The sequence below is a fragment of the Talpa occidentalis genome, unplaced genomic scaffold (genome assembly GCF_014898055.3).
Source record: "Talpa occidentalis isolate TD23 unplaced genomic scaffold, MPIMG_talOcc4v2.1 talOcc4.10, whole genome shotgun sequence".
NCBI classification, from domain to species: domain Eukaryota; kingdom Metazoa; phylum Chordata; class Mammalia; order Eulipotyphla; family Talpidae; genus Talpa; species Talpa occidentalis.
In genome coordinates this window covers 68134958-68155456 of record NW_023600993.1, presented here as the reverse complement: position 1 = coordinate 68155456, position 20499 = coordinate 68134958, and the positions used below count along the sequence as shown (strand labels likewise).

Genomic DNA, 20499 nt, shown 5'->3' with positions numbered 1-20499 from the left:
TACTCAGAAAAGTGAAAGGAAATGCAGCAGCGCTTTACAGTCTGGCCGCCCGACGAAGACCTCACCCAGAGAGATTGGACGCATATGGACGCCATTTGTAACCAGTGGAGAGAACCCACGGGTCAGCCTAACCTTTGGTGTCTGCCTATCCATCTGTTTTCACATTAGTTGCAAATTATAGAATCCTCCAGACCCAAATGACCATAAATCAGTACTATGAGCATGTACACTTTTCCCATCTGTCATAAAACAATGAATTAAATTCATGCCTGTCAAAATAGGCTGCAGCAAAATGGCCTTCTTCTGCAGCCGAAGGAATACAAAGCTTCACCTCATCGGTGTAATTTATGGCCTCCATGGGGCTTTGGGGTGATTAGGCCTTGGCCCACCAACACGCAGAAAAACAGTAGGAACTCCAATAACTCCAAATGGAAATCTTGGGTCAAATTTATCAAACAAATCAGAGAGAAATCTATTTCTGTTTGGAAAAGGAGGAGATATATTGCATGTTTAGTGTTCATGCACAGCTTTGGAACTTTTGGCTACCCGGTATTTGTGAGTTTTGGAATTTCTTGCTTAAATAGTATCACCAAAGGACATGTAATGTATTAGACATGAGCCATTTTTAGCCAAATAAAATATACAACTGCAAGCAAAGAGGTTTTTCAATGTTAACATCAACATATTTGTGCAAATGATGTAACTGAAAATTTTCTAGGTAGACCTAAAAAAAAGCATAGCTTTAGTACTGGAAAAATACACTGGCATAAAATGAAATATGTTAGCAATAGAAACCAAAAAAAGGTAATAAAGAGGAGGGGGAGACCAAAACGATAAGGTGTATAGAATATAACTTATCCATGCCAATGGTTTATATCAGTCCAAGTAAATGTTTCTTTAAAACTTCCCTTCTATAAAACTGTCTGAATGTCAAATATAGCTTGGCATCTGAAAGCAAAGAGACAGAGGGAAAAAAAAAAAACAGAACAATGCAATTGATGTTCACCATACAGAAATTATTGGTCACAGTCAGATGTGATGAAAAATAAAGGGAGATAATTTGGCTGGCTGGGGGGTAGGGGCGGGTAGGAGTTTGCAAACAAAGGCGTGTGTGCTACAAACTCATCTGGAGGTTTTGGCACTTGTCCCTCATTATAACCCACAGTATGCTTGAACTGGTGTTTATCACGGAGGCCCGCAGGCATTCATTCAATCAGAAAGTCGTATTTCACCAAACACCCCTGCTGTATTAGAAATGTTCAGCAGGGCTAGGGGGAGTGAAATGAGAAGATGATGTGGCAGTAGTGTATGTCATAGATCTGGTTAATATCCAGCCATGAATTATTGCACCTTTAAGAGAAATTCCCTGGGTGTTCAATATCACTTCCAGGGGACTAGAATCTGCATCCAACAGCAATTCTCCGGCCGTCTGCAAAAGATTGTTCCTGCCAGGACTAATGACTCTTAATTTCTGATACTCAGGCTGTGTCACCCCATGGGTTCTAAGCAATGTGAACCCATAGAGATGGGGTGCATCTCCAGCACTCAGCATTCAGCAACACTTTATGGTTGAAATGCCTTTGCTTTCACTTACTGCCTCTGCCCGTATTGAGGACCACTGGAGGATATTGTTTTCCATGCTGACGGCAAGGTGCAACAGAAGTAGCCTTGGAAACAGCCTATGGAAACACTTTTCCAGTGCTGTGGTTTATTTGCCTTAAAAGAGTGAGCAGTTAGAAATACCTATTTGATATCAATAAGTAAGCTTGAAGAGCTTGGCATGCTTGCTGGCTGTCATTTTCTCTTTTGCTTTCTTTTTTCCCCTAATTTCTTTTCTCTCTTTTCATCTTTTTCCTTTTCTTTCCTTTCTTTCATGTGTTCCCACTTACTTTTCTCTCTTTCTCTTTCCCTTCCTTCTTTCTCCATGTTCTTTTTTTAATATTTTATTTTATATATTTTTAGATAATTTTTCATTTTTGCACAATGTATGTATTTTCATCTTGGTTATATTCCCATGCTGTTTCCTCTTTGTGACTTTCTCCTCTCTGAAGATGCCAGTCATTCATGCATGGGAGTCACAATCCAACTGCCTAAAGTGACAAAGTCCTGGCCTGTATATAGAACTTTATGGAAGGATGAGATATTGAACAACACATTGCACATTTTATAATTAGTTAATTATGGCTGTGATCATCATTAAAAGTGAAATCTTCTAGTTGCTATGAAAGCCCAGAACAGTGGGTAGGAATCTATTACATACTGGTTTTCTGTACCACGAAGCTAAGAAGTCCCTCTCCAAACTCTGAAAGAATCAAGGTTGTTTCCCTTGAAGGCACATCATAGAGGTTATCATTATAACCACTAGTTTATTACTTCATACCCAATAAAGTGACTGTTTGTTTTATTGCAGCTTTATATATTTTTTAAATGGGAAACTGCAGTAGCTCCTATTACGTGAAACTGACCACCAATAACTACAGGCTTATTTTTCTTGAGAGAGAATTTATTAAATAAGAACATATGTTTGAAAGAGAAGAGAATGTACCACTGAGTTTCTGTTCTCCTCCTATTTACTTCCCAAACCAAAGGTTACAGAAGTCACTTGCAATTGATTAAACCTGTCCCCTGCCGTCTGAATCCACTGCCAACAACACTCATCAAAATCAAGTGGCAAAATTAAAAAAATAATTAAAACCTCTACAGATAACTTTGCAGATGAAAAGTGTTTCAGGAGAGCAAGTACAAAAAGAGTTACTTAACAGAGAAGAAATAATTTCATTCCACTTACTAGTTTTCCAGTTCTAAGAGTGTGTACAAACACACGCACACTCTGACAAAGCTACATCACAGATAGCAGACAGTATATATCAACAGATTTTAAGAACCTGAAGGAAATTATCTAATGCATCTAGATGGAGTTTCTATTTGATGCACTCTAATCCTGTTTTTTTTTTAATCTCTATCTTCATGTATGTGTTGGTAAAACTTTTTTCTGAAATTAAAAAATATTTTTAAAAATGTCCATTTTTATATGCGTTTTGATCTCCATTTGTGTTTGGTTTACTCTAATAGGACAACTGAAAATCTGACTGATTTATAGGTAGTTTCTTGAACACTGGACAGAGAGGGAGAAGTACATACATACATTTAATCTCATTTTAGCTGTGATTAGTGAACAAATATAAACAAAGTTTCTTTGAAAACGAACAGTTACTGCACTTCTGCCTCGCCTTTGGAAAGGGAATGACACTGATAGGCTCCTAGAGCTTGTTGGCTTCAGGTTTCTAACTAAAATTCTTTCTGATGTTCTTCACCACAAGACCTCAAAGAAGCAGAAGAGACACAATCATTTACTGACATGCAATAAGGCCTTCCTGGATTTTTTTTTTTATTTTTATAATCATATTTTAAATATGAGGTTTGACCATTATATTGCAGCAAGTCAGAGGAAAGAGGAAAAGCTATGCAGCAGAATGGAATAGGAAAGCCGTAGAAATCCAGGCTGACCAGGAAATGCGAAGGAAGCACAGTCGCGCCACCACACAGCAATGGCAGATCCAGTCAGGGTTTGGAGGCTTGGAGGTGGGGCCAGGTGGAGGCCAAAAGGAGGAGTCAGATTGAGACCCAGGAAAGTTGGTAAAATAGAAAAGTGACTTTCTCAGTGGCTGGTAAAGTACATACAAATAAAATAAAACAAAACCCCACATACTATTAATCTGTGGAGAGCTCAACCATCTTCCACACAGTTTTTTTTTTTTTCCTCATTCTTAAATGACGAAGCTGAAGACTTCAATTACATGACTTTTTTTGTGACATTTCTCCCCTTCTAGCCTGCCCTGGAAAAACCGTAAGGAAGTGAACACTACAGAGAAGCAGAGACAGAACATTCTTCCCTCAACTCCTCCAGGGACTAAACTGGAGTAGATGTTTATTTCTGGAATTAACTGAGTTGTAATAATAATAATGTGTAGCTTTTATTGATGGCCTATTATAGGTGAACTTGAAACACCAGACATCTTCTCATTTTCACATAAAAATGAAAATAAACACAAACCTTCTCCAGTCACTTACAAAGAACTTCTCACCATTGATTTTCATAACACCTGGGGATAGGAATTCTTAGGAAGCTGATTTCACAAATGATGAGACAGGTTTCCCAAGTGATTTGCCTAAGCTTGTAGACCTTCATCCTAAATCATATACTGTCCTTACACCACATGTGGTAGAGGGAGAGATACTGCTGAGAAATAGGGTTTCTGTTTCACTGACAGAGTCTGACAAGCGATTGTGAAACTACTTACTTCTTTCACTCTGTAGTTGCTCTGCTGTTTGCTGTTCATTAAGAGGCATTTCTTTTTAGCTCTCCTTGCCAAAAGTGTTTGAAGTCTACTTGATCACTTTACAAGTCCTTTCATGCACATTATCTGTGGTTTTTGCCCTAACCTTCTGCAGTGATAAAGCACCCGGTTCACTATAACCGAGATTCCCATTTTGTTTATGATGGGGCAGTTGTATTTCTACTCATCAGCTTCAGCTGGAGGTGTGGAGGGTTGAATCTGATCCTGAGGCAGTTTAGGGCCTGATTAGGGGTCTTAGGAGACCAGACTACATGGGAAGCCCTGCACTTTCCACAAAGTGGCATCCAAGCGCATGATACCCAAGAGTTACCTACTGGGGCCAGGTGAGACTGCGCTCAGCACAGCCGGGTGGGGCAGCTCTGGGTACTGTGTCATAACGGGCTCCTGGAAAGCGGGGGGCTAGAAGTGCAGCCCGGGGAGGTGGGAGGCCCATAGGGTCTCCTGTCTAATGTTACCCAAAGTCATAACCCCAAAGTTCTGTCCTCCTATACAACAGAAACTGATGTCTTTGTGACTGAAGTGTGCTTTTTGTACAAACTAGTACCAGCAAGGGTGTAACTCTGTATGAGAATCCTATAAATAAAATTATTATTATTATTATTATTATTATTATTATTGTTGTTATTATGGAAAATCAAGAGTTTTTAAATCTTTAGTATTGCAACTGAAATACTTTTTTGAATGGGTAAGTTGTGGCTATGTTTTTTTTTAATCTGCTACTGCGAATAAACTTAATGACAGTGACTATAAAGCAGTAGACTTACCATAGAACTAACCAAGATGAAGGCCCAGGATGCCTCACTTTTTACCAGCCAGGTGCTGGCTGGCAGAACTTGTGGGTGTCACAGAGTATTCTAGGGAGGGAGGGGAAACCAGATTTTAAACCTGAAGCTATGTGTGTAAACAGTTCTGATAACAGCTTAAAGATATTGTAGAAGAAAGGGATCTGTCCCAGTCTCCAGTAATATAACTTGGTTTTTTAATGCTAAGCAAATATTAACTTTTGTACCTGGCTTTATAGTTGCAATATTCTATTCACTTTTTTAAAATCTTCCCTCCCTCTCAGACCCAGGAAACCTAGATCTGTTCTGTTGAAGAACTTCATAAAGCCTCGTCAAGTATAAAATCTTGCAATGTTAACGTTATAGTGGTAAACTCAAGTCTCTCATTTAAAAAGTTGGGGGGAGGAGAAAAATGGAAAATACTACAGAATAATTATATAAACTGTCATTTTTTTTCTAAATGTATTACATTTTATTTTATTACAACTATATAATGTTATCTGTGGACCATAAATATAAATTTATAAAAAAAGAAAAACCCCATACTGACAACGTACAGCAAAAAAAAGTCTTCGACTTAGTGAAAAATATGTTTTTTCACTATAAAAATAGAGTGATAAATGCTGGTTACCAGAGGGACAGAGGGACGGAAGGTGAGCATGGGGGTTTGGGGGGGGGCGGGTAGGGAAGAAGCATTGGCACCTGCAGGAGGTGGAAAGTGACTGAAGCCTGTGTACATATAGAGGAGTACAAATGGAGCCCCAAAGTTACACAGACATGTAAATGACTGACAAATTAAAAATAAATAAATAACAAGAATGTGATGAAAGTCTCACCAAGTGCTCTATAAATGCTCCCAAATCTCCTGGCCACTGCACTGCAGGGATACCGCGGATCCCGGTGTGCTCTGATGTGAGCAAGGGGAAGAAAATTCCTCCTTGGGCTAAGCGGTGTCCCTGGGCTGTTTTCGCTCTAATTCCAGAAGCAGAAGCAGGAGCGGTGCCAGGAGCGGCCCGGGCCGCTGCAGGCGGATCTCAGCGGCGATGACCCGGCGGAGCCCGCGCGCGCGGAGCCGCCCGCTCTGCTCCGAGCCCGGCGGCTGGGTTAGGCGCGCGGGCGGACCGCGGGCTCCGGGGATCAAATAGGCAGCGTTAACAGTTTGCCTGCTGGAAATGCCGCTCAAACCTGTCTGCGCCATCACACTTGGGGCCAAGTGTAGATATGTCTGTGTAAGTGCCAATGAAGTATCCCTAGAATTAGCGAGGATTTGCTTTCCTGGGACCCTATCCAGTCATTAAGTCATTAAGTTAATCTTCATCTACACAAACACTCAGAATGACAGTTCTGTCTTGGCTGCTCATTTGGAACAGTTTCTTTCTCCTTCCCTCCCTCTCTTCCTGTGTTGAGGTTGTTACTTACTTGTTTTGTATTGGTGACACCAGCACTTTTGAAGAGTGCGGTCCAGTTGTCCCCTCATCTGCCTTTGTCTGATGTTTCCTCAAGAGTCAATGCAGGTCATGCATTTTTGTTGGGGACATCACAGAAACCATGCTGAGTCCTATTATTAAACTGAGCCTGTCATATTAAACATGGCCAGTTTGTGCCAGTATTGGTGGTATTAGCTTTGGTCACTGGGTCTGTGCCCACCAGACAACAGGGTCTATTGATTAGATAATATCATTGCATTAATATTAATACCCTGATTTTGATATTGTGACATGATTTCCTAAGAAAACATCATCATTTCTAGAAAGTAGCCACTGAAGAAAAAGCGAAAACAGTGAAAGAAATGTGTTAATATCCTAACATTTGTCGAATATAGGTGAAGATATATGGACATTCTTTGGATTATTTTCATAACTTTTCTTTAAGCCTGAAATTATGTCAAAATAAAAAAAAAAGTTTAAAAAGAATTCAGAGGAAGTCCACTTGAAACTAATGCCAAGAGAAGATGTGGTTTTGATTCTGTATGATTTTGTTTCGGCACCATTTAATAATCCATTTTCTACGAGAGCTGTGTTTTTGACCCAGTTTTATATAGGACATCCATCAGTCTAGAAAGATTTTCACATTGAGGTTTTTGTGTAAAAATTAAGGGATGGATAGTTACAATTCCTTTCTCAGTCTATTTCTGAACATCTGGCTTTAAATCAACTTTCAACCTTGCAAAGATCAATGAAATATGTCTAAAAACCATGTGCCAAAATACGCAACAGAAAGGACTGGCTTAATGAATATAAAGTGAGCACATTAACTCTTCAGTTCTCACTTCACTGTCATTTTCCCATCCTCTGTCTGCCCTTGGGTGGAAGGTACTTTCCAAATTTGAAAGGTGGTGTTAACACCATTTTAATTGATTTCCATAACTTCATACTTTTTAAGTAACAAATTAGAAACCCAGACAATCCATGTGATTGTCTGTATGGAATGTTTAGCTAAACCTGTGGTGATGACTTTTCCAAAAATTAAATGCACATGAGTATTGCATATGCAGAAATATAGAGCCTTTTCTGCTAGACTCTTGGCCTGGCCAGGAAGGTGGCGTGAGGGAGCTAAAAGAACAAGGGATTTGGAGTTAATCAGATTTGATCTGCCAACCAGTTTTCTCATTTATTACCTTTGTAACTCAATAAAAAGTCACAAGGAGATGACAGCTGTGAAAGGCTGTCTATTGCATCAAAGCACATGACCAAGAAGGGGGATTCACACATCTATCCACAGTCTGCTCACCCAGCAATGTGCCAGGTAAGGGCCTTGATTAATAACTGTCCCTCTCAGAGGAGGCACATCTTTCTGCAACACCCAGAGACCTTCCCTTTGGAGTTGCCCTGGGGATATGGATGTACTGACGGCAACTGGAAGAAGTCTCCTTACATGTCATGGTTACAGTACCCTCATTCTTTGAGGTAGGATTAAACTGACAAGGTTCAAAAACTCAACCACGGGGTGTATATGGCAATAAGATTTGAGATAGTGAAAAGTTGGGAATGAGCTCAATAAAATCAATAAAAGGGAAAAGGTTAAATATACTATGACACATGAGAAGGAGATGTCATAAATTCATAATTTCAAATAATATTTAAGGATTCACAATATAAAAGTTATTAATAATAAAAAGCATATAAATACAAAATCATATGGGATAATAGATGCCACAGTACAGAGGGATTTAATACAGGTTTCAGGAATATTTATGTTTGTTAGTTTATTCATTTTATTTATTTGCATCTTCCAATTTTTTAAATGACAATATATCATTTCATGAAGAAAAAAGTTGTAATGCAAAAATTAAAATAAAAAAGTTCATGTTCTTTGACCTCGATCTTTGATTTCAAACTTTTTTTCCTTAGGGACAGGAATTAGGAAAATAGGCAGGGTTATGAAAAACTACAGTTAGGAGTTACAAAATCTTACGTTCTTAGTCTTATTGTGTACTTGGAGCTCCTGGAGAGCATGTGTGAGCTGTGTATGGAAACAGGGAGACCTGTCTTTCCAACTAATAGCTCGACACACTCCTTTTTATTTTGTATTTTTTTATTTCTTTTTTATTTCCAATAATGAAGCATGACAATCCAAAAATACTGAAAGAAAAAAAGAATACAACACTGAGTATACTCTAACACCTCAGCATTGTAAATATAGAAATATATAGATAGCCAAAATTTAGAGACAAAAAGCAGAAGGAAAACATCAAATCACTGCAAAGGTTAGCGCTGTGATGGGATTATAGCCAATATTAATTTTATTCTTTATCATCTTTACGAGATTTTCAAATTGTCCTACATTTCACTCATAGGGATTTTATTATGGGGGGACATATTAAAAAAAATAACACCACATGTGGTTTATCTGACTTAGTGACATCATCTCAATCCGTTCCCAAATATCTCACTGGAAATCTTAAATGACCATGAGGGGGTGAAGTCGTGGCAATGGTAGTGGTAGCTGGTCACCAATACCTGAAGAGAGAGACCTTCTTCATTACCCTCAACTGAATTTTCCCTGAGGCTCTCCACGACTAGGAAAGAGAATGGAGAATGGATGCCCCCAAAACTCACAGATCCTGTATTTCTTACCTAGGCTCCTGGTGAATAGGAGCTCAAGCTGTATTTAATTTGAATTTTTTTCAATAGAGAACTGTGGCATTTTATATATTGGTGTCATGGAAAAATTTATGCCTGTCTTAATAAATAAAAGCTTTTAATAAAACAAAATGATTTCTAAGCCATAATTAATAACCATACATCATAAAAAGCAGTCCCTGAAAATATGAATCGAAGGGCTGTGTTGAGCCATTAAAATCCGGATTGTGGAATCCAATATAGTGCTTTCTCCTGCCAAATCAGAGTTTAGGCATCCTGCATAACCTGCTTGTCCTCTGTCCAGGGCAGAAAGCAGTAGAGAAATCTTAGGCAAAACCTATATCTTCCTATCAATTCTTTTGGGCACACTGGAATTTCTGAAGGGCCAGGGTTATTTTGTGCTGAAAATTCCATTAAAAACTCTGGAAGTGATAGTGACTTCCTCAAATTCACTCCCTTTTCTTTGTACCTTGAAGGTCCAGGTCCCATATGTGCATCTCCAGGACTGATTGTCCATTCCACTGATTTCCAGAGTTCTTTGGAAACTGAGAGAAGGCCTCCCTGGTGGCGCAGGCAGTTGAGCTCAGCGCTGTAAAGCTGTCCTCAGCCTCTGCAGTGAGGAGTCAATCCCGGCCGGCTGGCAAGGGTCCCACATGGCATGGCAGACCTCTCCTGCCTCGCCCGCTGCTCCCCTCAGCAGTGTATTTCGTCAGTCTGCCTGTTCTGTTCCCCACTCTGTCTCTGGTGAATCCTCTCACCCTCCTGCACATCTGGCTTATACCCCCGTTCTTGTATAAATAAAATAAATCTTTAAAAAAAAAAAAGAAACTGACAGAAATTCAAGTGCAGAGGAGGAGAAGGCAAATGTGTTTCAACCTCAGGAACTTTAGAAAGCCAATCTGGTGGACATGGCTTGTTTCAGTGGGGTCTGTGGTATCACCCTATTATCAACCACATCAATAGTTCTGCTTTGAAAGAGGGACAAACCAGGACTTTCAAGAGTCTCATATTGGTTTCAGTCAGATTTGTCAAAAGAGTTAAGAAAAAATATCAATTTCTTAGAGATTTATGGATTCTTGAACTGTTGTTAAGGTATCATGGAACTATACCTAATCTGCCTGCTTGAAATCTCAAACTAGATATCCAAAGGATGTCTCAGAATTAAAATATCTTAAATATCCTAAACTTCATTATTAAAATCCCTTCCTCACCTATTTTTTCCATCTCACTGACTGGTTTCTTCCCTAGTGAGGCCAATAAGAACAAAACTCTTCCTTCTCTCATTCCTTGTATTGACCTTGCTACAGTCACATTAGTTCAATTTCAAACCATTCATCATCTTCTACCTCACCTGCTACCCCCTGGGTCACCCCACCCTCATTATAGGCTGGGCTACTGGAGCTGCCTAACTAGAAGTTCACCCACTATCACCATGATCTCCAATCTCACCCATCTTGAATTGTAGTTGGAAGATTCTTTAAAATTGTGGATGGGCTTATAGCACTACTCGTCTTTTATTTCTTCATGTCTTCCCATGAGTTTTCTTCTAGTAGCATCCAAATTCCCTAGTATGCCCCCATCCCAGGCTCAGTCTCACCCTCCCCCACCCCCCTTATCCACTTGGCCAGACCATCTCTCTCATCATGACCTCCTTTCTCTTATTTACACCTGCCAAACTCTGTCCCATTCTGGGAAATTTTTGTTCCTCAGGGTGGCCCCTCCATGTTCATCCAGCCTCACTTCAGATCATATCCTTACAGCCTTTCCTGACAGCTCTGTTGAAGGTAGACCTCCACACCCACATCTCTCTGTTCCATGATCTTGTTCTGTTTTGCCACACCACCAAATCACGAGTATAATTATTGTTTATTTCTGCATGTGGCTACGGTAGGTTCCCCACTCCACCAACACAGGGATGGTTTGTGAGGGACAACTGCTGTGAACTCAACCAAATTCTGGCTTACAGAAGATGTGTAATCAACTCATTAAATGACTGAATGAATGAGTTAGTGAATGAATGATGTGAAAATTAGAGATTACTCATATTGAATATTTCATATGGTTCCTAGCTTATAGCAGACACTCATTAATGGAAGTTAATGTTATTACTTTAAGTATTGTTATTATTATCATCAGGAGGTAAGATTCCTTGAATTTGTGGGATCTACAAGGGGCACCAGTAAATCGGGTTAGGAGTGAGGTCTGTCTGTGGTCACTCACTTCAAAATTCCAGATATGGCTGACCCTGAAGGTAGCGGTCTCTTTTCCAAAGCATAGTCACCAGCAAGAAGATGATGTATGGGTCTCAGGACTTCCTTCAAAAACTCTAGGGACTTTTAAGTGGGTAATTAAATCTTGAGAGATTGGGCTTGGGCATTTCATTCAGCTCAAAAAATATTATATTCATTGATATTCACCATACGGAACTCAGAAAAGGAATTCACTGCTTAATGATTAAACTTCACATATGTTACAGATTAAAGTCAATATATCCCATGACATATTTAGATAACACATTTCCCAATTCTTCTGCTACACAAACCCACATTTCTTTCTTTTTTAAAAATCAGATTAGTTATCATCTTGACTACTATATGTTACCTATTCATCAATTTTTAAAAATTCCATCTAGTAGAAACATCTGAAATGTCTTAGGTACCTAAAATCATAACTGCTTCTTTGTTTTATTTAAGGTAGAAGAGAATGATTTCAGATTTTGAAAGTTTTATCTGAAACAGAATTAAATGAATTTACTGTACTTATAAAAAGTACTTAACATTGGCTTAGACAAGGAAAAGATACATTTCCAGAGAAAAATGCTATTATATGTAGTAATTTAAAACACATATCAAAATGACTTTCCTCCAATATAAGGGATACCACCATTTTAAAAGTGAAAAGGACATGAAAGATATGATTCCCATGCCATTTGATGAAATGTTTGACAGAACATAAAACCTGAAAGAGTATTTGGATTTGATGTTCTTGGAGGACATTCACCACGATTTTTACTTTGGTGGTTGTTTCAGGATAAGGTAAATTATGAGCATTTATTTACCTAATGTAAAAAGTCATATCTGACCATCTGGCTCTATTTCAATGTGATCTTCAAATTTTCTTTGCAGAATTAAAAAGAAAGCATTTATTGAGTAGATTTATTAATGCACTTGAGATTTAGGAGGAAGGAGCTAACTGTGTTTACCTCAGAAATATTTGAGAAACATACTTTTAGTTATCATTATGTAACAACTGCAGCAGTAAATTCTTCAAATAAATTTAATGATCACCTTAAACTGTTTCAATGTACAGCATTTACTAATGGATCTTACTGACTCAGAATTTATAATAACAATCATTATTTGACTGGGCTAGAGTTTCTTATATTTTCAGTTTAAAAAATAATTTATATAAACAAAATGGGTACTTTAAGGTTTCAAGTAATTTTTTCCAATGTTTCATTTTTTAAATGAATTTTCCAACATTTTATTTTCCAACATGTTTGCCTTCTAATCCCCATCACTATTATCACCATTTATGCCTAGACTCATCTGTTAAAAGTTCATTCTGAGCATGTACTTCCTCTCAACATTAAACAGTTCCCTCATTTTTATAAGAGAAATTAAATTCAGATAGCTAGATTAACTTGTCCAAGATCACACAGCTAGACAGAGGCAGAACTTTTATTCCAGTGCTTTTATTTCTATATAATCTTGAGGAAACATGGTAATCATTAGCCTGTATAACTGCATGTAAATTTTGGAAATTAAACCACATTTTTTTTTACTTGTACGTATGCAGGCCTTTATTCTTTTTTTAAATTATTTTATTTTATATAATTCTTACATCATTTTTCATTTTTGCACAATGTATGCATTTTCATTTTCGTTATATTCCCCAGAAAGAAAAAGAAAAATACCAATGGTCTCACTCATAGCAGGGGTTTAGAAAACCTAAATAAGGGACCAGGAAAAAGGCTAATAATAATAAAGAAAAAATCAAAATCAATAAGCAACTATAAACCAGAGACACACTACGGGGTGGGGGGTGGGAGGAGAGGAGGGATTAGGGTCAAAACAAGGAGGGGAGGGAATTGTATGGAGAATATAACCAAAATGAAAAATTAAACCACATTTTAACATCTGCAATATTGACTGTTCTGTTCAAAATAGTTTTCCCAACAACCTACCTGAACAGGTAGGATTCATAAATTCAAGTATCTTGACTGTCAGTACATGTGTTTTCTTCATGGAACTTTTACAAATATGTCATATATGTCAAATTAGCTTTTCTTTTTCAATGTATTTTAGCGGACAGCATGGTTATTTAGGTGCTAGAAAGACTGCCAATTGATCAATCTTTTCATAATAATCAAAATTCAGATAGCTACAGAGTACAACATATCCACAATTTTGCCCTTTGATTTAATAGTCAACCCAACATAACAAGTTGATAAGTTGGCTTTGAATTCACAGGAGTAGCTGTTGCCATTATTTAAAGCAATGGTTACTGATGTATCACGTACAGTTGGATTTTCTTGAACCTCAAGAACATTTTATTTTCCTTCTTCAGTGGTAGGCATGATGGCTGTTACATTTTTAAACATCAGATTTTTGTTGCTGGGTTCTAAAGACAGCATAAAAAAGTTCACAAATTATGCTTGAAGAAGGTCTAAAAATAACAGTAGTGTAATTAATACACCCTTCCATGGGGAATCTCTTCCTTAATAAAATTTCTGGTTAAAGTATTGTCATTGAAATCTAGTTGGAATTTGGGTCATTTGGCTTAAGTGTGTCACAGATTTGATGGCTTTACAGCTATGGGGAATGCCACAGGTAATCATGATAATATTTCAGATGCAAAAAAAAAAAAAAAAAAAAAAGTATGACCCGGTAGCTTTAGTTTAGGGACTTAGAGTGATTCAAATAAAAGAGAAGTCTATCTTCTGACTCTCAAATGCAATAACAAGTGTCCCAATCAAATTTCTGAGTTGCTCCATTGTTCTCCTGATCCTTCAGCTGGTAGTCCTCAGAGAGGGAACTGAGTTAAAAAGTCAGAGGTGAAATGTACACCGCTTTACCTTATTCATCGGTACCTTAATCACCAAGTCAGTCAAGTCCTTCTAAAAGCAAATGCCAAGATAGAATTACACGTGCAAAAGATGTGGTGGGGATAATACCTGTGAAAAATGGGGGTGGGTTGCAGGATCAGGGAAGGAAGTTCTTCAGATCAGATGTAAGTCTCATACCTGTGAAAGGAGTAAGGGAAAAAGTGATAGTTGGTTAGGGGTTGGTTAGAACCTCAGCCTGCAGACTAGCCTGAGGTAAAAAAAGGAAGCTCCAGTTTTTGACAGAAACATAGAGGTCCTAGAATATTCCATCATCGACTAGGGGATGCCTGGAAAGTGTTCAGGCTTAGTGCAAATGTTGTGGCATATTCCCAAAGTATTGCAGCTGGAATCTGTCTGCTCTCTGTTCTCCTTATCCTGGTCAGCAAGTTCTTTCCTAAAGGGACATCCAAGAGGCACACCTCCATGCCTGTCACACAGTGTTCTAAATAAAATTACATGTTAATACTTACAGAGCTTAATAAATCATTGCAATGTTAAAAGCATTAGAAGTCAGTCCAACATTTAAATTCTCTCTCTACTTACAACATCCTGGAAAATCAATTGAGTGGGTGGGACCACACTTTCCACTAAGAATAGTACAATGGCCTTGGTTGTCATGTGTTTCTCACTCACATATCTGCTAGTAGCAACAAATATTCCTCCCACATCTACCTGGTTCCATAGCACAAAAATAATGTATTAGTCTTTTGGTTTCTTGATGCCACTCCTAATCCATAGAACTACATCTCCTTGAAAAAAATGATGCAATGGTCTCCAAACATTTACTTCCTGATTCAGAACATTCTATTTGGTATCCTACAGCTGATCATTTGTCCTGGCCCCAACATTTCTACAATAGACAGTGTGGGAAAATAACATAGCAGGGCACTGTAATTTCTTTCTTTTAAAAAAGATTTATTTATTTATTTATTTATTTATTTATTTATTTATTTATTTATTTATTTATTTATACAAGCACTGGGTACAGTCAGAAGTGTGGGAGGGTGAGAGGATTCACCAGAGCCAGAGCGGGGAACAGAAAGGCAGACTGATAAAAGACAATGCTGAGGGGAGCAGTGGGCACGGCAGGAGAAGTCTGTCACGCCATGTGGGACCCTTGCTGGCGGCCGGGGATGGAAATGGCGCTGCAGAGGCTGCGGGCAGCTTCACAGCCCAGCGCTCAACTGCTGCACCACCAGGGGAGGCACAAGGGCATTGTAATTTCTGAACCTACCCACTAAAGACTGCATGTGCAAAATTCACTGAAATGAAGGTATCGCCAGAAATTATCAAATATCTACAAAGCATCAAATATCTACAAGCCCAAAACCACAGGAGAAAGTTGCTCCTTGGTGAACAGTGAGCATCTCCCCAGTGTGCCTGCTCAAAGCTCAGCTGAAGGAAGGGTCTTCAAGTCATCAGAGAACCCAAATTTCTTGAAGGTCAGGACGCCCCCCCACCAACTCCACCAAATGCATATTTTTGAAGATGCTGCAGCATTAATATTTTTAAGATGCAAATTTTGATCCCAAGTGTCATGGAAAGTCATGAAAAAAATATTTCAAAGCAGGTTGCAAAACAGTGAAATAAACAAGACCAAATTCATATATACCCATCCCTTTTCCTTCAAGAGAATTAAATTCTTCCAAAAATTCAGAATGTAAGTGTATTTTCCTGCTGGTGTTGTCATAACAACATACTAAAGCCTCGAGTGGCTTGAAAAACATAAATTATTTTTTCATGGTTCTGGAAGCCAGAAATCCAAAATCAAGATGCTACTAAGGTTAGTGACTGGTGAGCCTCCTTTTCTGGTTTGTAGAAGGCCACCTTCTCACTCTATCTTCAAATGACTTTCTTCTGTGTGCATGTGGAGAAACAGAGATTTGTAGTTTCATCCTCTTCTTATCAGGTCACCAGTTCAATCAGAGTTGTCCCCTGCCCTTTTGAACTTAATTATCCTTAATTTTAAGCTTCCCTAAAGGTCCCATCTCCAAATACAATCATATGAGAGGTTAGGGGTTCAATATGAATTGGGGTGAGGCATTCAATTCAGTATATAAAAAGGAGTGCAGACCCGCTAAGTACTGTTGAACATGGAAATACAAAACTCTGAACACTGTCTGCATTATGACAAACTCTGTTACTGAATCACAAAGTCAGGGACTAAAACAAATACTTCCTCATTTTATAAATGTCATGTCCTCATTGTCATGGCGAATGCTTAAGGACATAAGTCAAACTCTGTCCATGACTCTCTTATTAAAGCAGTAAATTTCTTTTTTTTTTTTTACTGTCCACTGATGAGGAGCAGAGTGTGCCATTATTTCATTTAAGATATGGTACCAGGTCCACAGCAGGGAGCTACCCACGTGGTGCAACAGACCTCTCCTGGCTCTCCCGTTGCTCCCGTCAGCAGTGTACTTCGGTCTATCTGCCTGTTCTGTTTCCTGCTCTGTCTCTGGTGAATCCTTTCACCTCCCACATCTCTGGCCTGTACCACAGTTCTTGTATGCATCAATAAATAAATCTTCAAAAAAAATGAAAAAAGAAAAAAGATGTTACCATGTCTCTCTCATCCATTCAGAAAGTTTAGCATGTTTATAGACTTCATTTTGCTAAGAAAGGGAGGTAAGATTCCAACCCTATGTGTTTTGTCTAAAGAAAAAATTTGAACATAAAGAAAACATGAATTTTAAGCTCCTTCTATAGTTTTTGGTGTCTTTGACACATGCAGTGGCAAGGACAGGCATTCGTTACACTGCAGCTGCTAAGAGTATTGCTTTGAATGATAAATAGCTAAATGTATTGAAACCGTTCATTTGATCCTTTCCTGCAGTGCTGTAATGGTGTCTAGTGAACATGAAGAAGTGGCCTGGACCCTCTATCAATTCTAATAGTGAGTTACAGCCTGGGTTACAGCAGGAAGGCAGGGGTATGGATGGGGATACAATCCTATGGTTGTGAAGTACCAACTATCCAAAGTAGCTTAACTGGCCATTCTTGTCAGAGACTGGTGCCTGGTTAAAGGTATGAAGGGTGATGGTGGAAAAAAGTGAAGTCAACTATCCACACGATGGTGCTCTAGTAATTTCTTTGTCTTTGCTCAAAGTTGTGTGTACCAATACTTTATTGCTGTGTAACAACCTCATAAAACCTGATAAAATGACCATTTTATTATTCTCATGATTTTGTGACTGGGCGGTTTGTCTCCGGCTCACCATGGTGGCCGGGTTGAAGGACACACTTCCAGGATAAGTCTTCACTCTGTGTGATGCTCTTATTCTGGGCTTCTTCAGCATGGTAGTCTCAAGATTTTTCAATTTTGTATGTGTGGTTGGCTTGCTCAAGCCTGAATGTTTCTGGACATGTTCTGGAGACAAGGAGGAGGCCACAAGGTTTCGTATGCCCAGCCACAGAAGGTGCAAGAGCTGTGCTTCAACTGTATCTATTGCTAAGCCCAGGTTCAAAAGGAAGAGAATTAGGTCTCATCTCCCTGTAGACTGCACAGAGGTGTAAAGAATCTACAATCACCATTAATGTAGCACAATATGTATGAGGAAGAAAAACCTATAGAATCTCACTGTGTGTCCAGGGAACTGCTGCTGTACTTGCACTGGTGCTTAGGCATGAAATTGGGAAGTGGTGTAAAAAGTACAGGATGAACCCTGGAATCAAAAGACACTTTATCTTATAATGACAATGACATGTGCTAAGATTCTTGTTTTTCTAGTAAGGAAGCATGGATAAAGAACATTGGAAAGAATTATTTATTTATGATGATTGGATAATAAAAATGAGTTGTCTGTGAACAAAGTTAATGTCGTATTCACCACTCCGTAGATATGGTTTATATAGTATATAATTGTATTTCCATCTGTTTTACCAGCTCTGTTAACAGTTTTAGGCACACATTCTATGCTCTTACCTGGCCTCTCATAAGAGAAATAAACACAACTTCAAGATAAAGAGGTTGGGTTTGAGGTACAGCAGTCTGCTCCCATGGGATGGAAAGCTCTTGACAGATTTACATGAAGAGTCAAACTGTGTCTTAACCACAACCACTGTGGTCAGACCAAGACAACCAACCAGAGCTGGCCATTGACATTTTGCTCATGGTAGGCAGGGCTGTTCACAGCCGCTTATGGGACTGACTTTACACTGCCTCATGCCCACACTTGTTAGCCATAGAAGCAGCAGGTGGGGAGACTTTGTGAGAGATGACGTCCATTCCCCTAACTATGTGCCCTTCAGGTAGACATCATGACCCAAGTGCCCACCGTAGAATGGTCTCTTGCTTTCTTTATTTTTTTAAATATTTATTTATTTATGCACACAAGAACTGGGGTACAGGCCAGAGGTACAGGGGGTGAGAGGATTCACCAGAGACAGAGTGGGGAGCAGAACAGGCAGACTGACTGAAATACACTGCTGAGGGAAGCAGGGGGTGAGTCAAGAGAGGTCTTCTGTGCCATGTGGGTAGCTCCCTGCCAACATCGAACTCATGCTGCAGTGGCTGCGGATAGCTTCATAGGTTGTGTGTTAACTCCTTGCGCCACCAGAGGCCCTCTCTTGGCTTTCTTCCCTTCCCAGTCCTTTATCCCTAGTCCCTCACAGTGTTCCTGAGATCACCTTCCAGTAAACTGCCTGTACCTAAATCCTCATCTGAGGATGTTTTTCAGGGGGATGTCAGCCTAAGACAGAACTCAATGCATCTCTTTCTTTATTCTTTTTCATCTTTTCCCAATTATTAAAAATTTCCTCTATTTTTCTGACTGTCTTAGTAAATTCAGATTCCATCCAATGAGTTGGACATTTATAGTCATCTGATTGCAGGGAAGTTAAGATGCAACTTCAGAGAAAACTTCTATCTAATGCCAGAATGCCAACCAATTGGGAGGATTCAGAGGATCATGTTTGTATCCCTCCTTCCTGTACCAGCTCTGGACCACAGCTGTGAGTTGCATTGAGGAAGATACTTTTTCATTCTGTCACTGATTTTTTATGGGATTACATTGGATAAAATGTTTCAGTCCCTTCATGCTTTATTTTTCAATTCATTGCCTTTATAACACTTTGAGTCAAACTTTTCTAGAAATAAAATTTCTTTGTAATTTGAAAAAAAATCAGGCAATAACTAAGAAAGCATCCTGGTCTCCTAGATTTCCCCCATGGAGTTTCTATCTCTAAGCATTTAGAGAATGACTTTCATACTTCTTCCCTTTATAGTTAACCATGACCAAAAGCACACTTGTAACTCTATGTAAGACACTTTTTTCCTTTTCAAGCTTCAGTCATGCAACTCAGTCATACAAACAAGCTCCAAGATTTATAATCAATTTAGTCTTTGTATCCCACTTCTGGCTTTGTTTATGCTAGCTTAGTCTCCATCAAAATGATGTCTAAATTAATTCTGAAAAATGGGCATTTGCCTTTACTTTATCAACGACTTCATGCTGCTGTAAATATGTATCTAATGTACGTACACACAACATATACACACAGTTGGGCTTTTTTTTCAGTAGCAAATCTGTATTTTTTCTGTTTCAATAATTATTTTAGGAACTTCATTTTGAATGTCCACTTATTCATCATATCCTAAAACACACCCTAACAGAATATCACTATGACTTTAAACCAATCTCTAGTTTGAAACTTACCCTTGATAATATGAGAGCTTTGACATTTAAGGGAGAAACTGGAGAAAAAATAATGTCAAGAAACCACATGATTAACCTGACCTTCTCCCTGCTATCCACTCGTATTCTCGAGAGCTGGTTTCTGCTCGAGTGAGTCTGTATCCCATGCCTCTCAAAGTTCCCTACCCCCAAATAAGGAACAGAGGCAGTTAAAATGTGGAAAATTAAGAAAATGCAGAACACATCATTAACTCATATACTCAGGAAGCTGTGGCAATCTTTACTTCTCCTCACATAAAGCCCACTATAAATGAAATATATATTTTAATTATTTCCAGTTTAGATATTCCCAGTGCGCAATACACAACCTCAACTGCTTGCTGTAGAATAAAGGAAAATTGGGCGGTGAGAAAGCAAGAAGAAAGTTGCAGTTAATGCAGAACAGTTGCAAGTCATCGTCACATTGCCCTGAGCAAAACTCTTCCTTTTATTTTGTAGAAAAAGCAATTGATTTCCCTTACGTGCAGCGTCTGC

General features: G+C 38.7%; 1 long non-coding RNA gene across 2 annotated transcripts in view; it reads right to left on the bottom strand.

The window, feature by feature from the left end:
- Window positions 1-13630: 13630 nt before the first annotated feature.
- Window positions 13631-20499, bottom strand: part of LOC119253457 (uncharacterized) — a 33790-nt gene continuing 26921 nt past the window's right edge. Inside the window, exons 5-6 of one of the 2 annotated variants that reach the window (XR_005127087.2) lie at window positions 14399-14467; window positions 13631-13845 (exon numbers count right to left, since the gene is read on the bottom strand). This is a non-coding gene — a long non-coding RNA (uncharacterized LOC119253457). Of the gene's footprint in view, window positions 13846-14085; window positions 14468-20499 lie in introns of those variants that run through there. The other variant, XR_005127086.1, reaches the window with a different exon arrangement.